The sequence below is a fragment of the Dermacentor silvarum genome, chromosome 1, assembly GCF_013339745.2.
Source record: "Dermacentor silvarum isolate Dsil-2018 chromosome 1, BIME_Dsil_1.4, whole genome shotgun sequence".
Taxonomy (NCBI): Eukaryota; Metazoa; Arthropoda; class Arachnida; order Ixodida; family Ixodidae; genus Dermacentor; species Dermacentor silvarum.
In genome coordinates, this window is record NC_051154.1 from 154,506,218 (window position 1) to 154,509,268 (window position 3,051).

Here is a 3,051-nt window from a genome sequence, read left to right on the forward strand (position 1 = left end):
CTAGCGTCTCTTTTAGCCCTGTGTTCATTGTGGGCTATAATTACAACTACTCAAAAAATCATGACGCCATATTCTACGAAAAGGAAATATTTATTTACTTGTTTTCACATACTCCAGCCTATAGGTGCTATCGCAATGGCCACACAGTGATTATTGAAAGTACTAACATACATAATACAGAATATGAATAAAAATTTCCTGCAAAACCCATCTCACGATGACTGTGAACGTTAATGCGATTATCAATCAAACAATGAAGCGACACACAGTATGTATTAATAAAGACACCTTCATTTAGAACTTTAGTGGTTATTCTGAGATTTCCATTGCTTCGGCTATATGTGACATACACTTTCTCCGGGATCGGCCCACTTTGCTATGAGACTCGCTCCCCAGGGTCGGCCACGACCATGACGGCATGGCGACGACTGCACTGTATGGAGACGACACAATGACGATGATGGAATGACGAAGGAGGAATGGCGTCGATGTAACGACAAAGGCGGTATGATGAGGACGCCATGACGATAATGGGATGACGATTCGGAAATGATGACGATGGCATAACGACAACAGTATGACGACGATGGCCTGACGACGACGCCATGACGAAAGCCGAATGACGAAGCTGAAATGATGGCGATGGAACGACCGCGACGGCGTCACGATGACGGTATGACAAAGAATGCATGACTGTGACTACTACGTAATGCCGATGACGCAATGACGACGATGGCATGACAAGGGCGGCGTGATCACGGTTGAATGACGATAGCATGATTATGGGGGCGTGATGACAACGCGAAGCTCTGAAGAATTTCTTTAATGGAATAAGGGAGTAAGAAGGCTATATAGATAGATAGACAGATAGATAAATAGGTATAGTTGGGTACAACTTAAGAAGAGAGGAGAGGCCCCGTGCAGATGACCGAAGCGCAGCAGACGATTTACTCCGCGACTAAAGAAATAGTCCCGCTGAGGCGACTCGCCCCGGATTGAAGCGCGGGCTGCCATGTTCTCCGTCGGCGGGGACACCGGCCATCCGGCTCATGACGCAAGTCCTTAGTGCGCGCCCATTGGTGGAGGCTCGAATACATCCGCCTTTGAGGGGGCAAATGCCGCTCCCTTCTAAAGTTGTACCCGACTATAGATGGATAGATAGATAGATAGATAGATAGATAGATAGGTACAAAGGGGCTGAAGTAGGCTAAGAATGCTATTCGCAATAAAAAACAGCATACAGCAAAAAACACAAAAACACAAACGACAGCAACACAAAAAGAAAGCAAAAGTACATAAAATACTTCGAAGAACTATTTTGCAGAGGTTAGTGAACTTCTTTTTTCGGGTGTGAACTCTTTCAAAAAAAAAAGCAGACAAATCTCTACGCAAGTTTTGCAGTTCCAGTATGAAAAGGGGAAATATTGCGAGGTGCATCCAGGCGCAAATTTTCAAGGATGAAAGCTGCACCAGCAACAAAGAGAAGCGCTAGCATAACTCATTCAGCTTCGTCTTCATTATCTCGTGTTCGTTAGTCTTCGTCTTCACGGCGGTACTACCCTGCTGCGAAGGAGAACCATCCCGGCGTAAGCGGAGGTGAGGCACGAAAGGCGTCAACGTAGGGCTTTATTTGAGCGACATGAACATTGGTTGGTAGCCCATACAATAAGTTGCCAGGTAGCCAGCAGAAATCTAATACGTGACAATGAAAACCTGTCGTATGATCTAGTAAGGACCTGGATAACGCTACAGAAGTTTTAATGCAAAGCATCTATAGGCCAACTCCCCGGGTTTTGTTGCGTCATCGTCCGTCCGGGTATCACCTCTGTCCTTTAACGCCACACGTCTATGTGCGGGTATTTCTCCGTTGTCTCTACGCTGATTTGCTATGCGTCGTACTCGAGACAACTCTAGGCTTTGCACTACAAATTCACTGGACGCTCAGAAGGTATGCATTAGTGTACTTCTGATGCCCCCTAAGAAAGCCTAAACAGAGGAAGAAAGGCCGTCATGCTGCGGCTAAACATAATCGCACTGCCACTAAAAATTAACAGGATGGAGAATTGCAGTTAAAAGCATAACAAGAACGGGAGCGTGCTCTCGATGCTGCAAAAAACATTGAAGAACAAGGGTAGAACTCGACGTCGCCAAAGACATTGTACCAAACGTACTCTACTTCAAGTGTTGCCACTCACGCCAACGCGTTTTGACTATAACTAGGTTGTCACATAACAAGCATTGGCTAATAATCGTGTCTGCCGCGGCGTCGTGTTGTTTCAACCGTTTCAAAACGCTGCAGAAACACAAGCGTTGACACGAGCACACAAACACAAAAAAAGAGAGCAGTGCTACACAATGAAGTAAACACAAAGCGAAAATGTTAAAACATTCATTACTTATTTACATTTATTTATGAGTACGAGGTCCGTTAGAAAAGTACCCGACCTTATTTCTTTTTGCGAACACCTGATGGTGAAAGATAAGCAGGGTAATATCATCAGCAATTTCGATGACATAGTAAAAGCAGCGGAAGAATTATATACTGACCTGTACAGTTCCCAGAGCAGCCAAGCTACTTTCATCCGAAGTAGTGAAGAACAGGATACAGAGGCCCCTTCTATAACTAGCGATGAAGTTAGAAGGGCCTTGAAAGACATGACCAGGGGAAAAGCTGCTGGAGAAGATGGAATAACAGTCGATTTAATCGAGGATGGAGGAGATATCATACTTGAAAAGCTTGCGGCCCTTTATACGCAATGCCCCCCGACTTCAAGTGTACCAGAAAGCTGGAATAACGCCAACATTATACTAATCCATAAGAACGGACACATTCAAGAATTGAAGAATTAAAGACCCATTAGCTTGCTCTCAGTATTGTATAAAATATTCACCAAGGTAATTTCAAATAGAATCAGGGCAACACTTGACTTCAGCCAACAAAGAGAACAGGCTGGCTCAGGAAGGAATATTCTACGATGGATCATATCCATGTCATCAACCAGGTAATAGAGAAATCCGCGGAGTGCAATTAACCTCTCTATATGGCTTTCA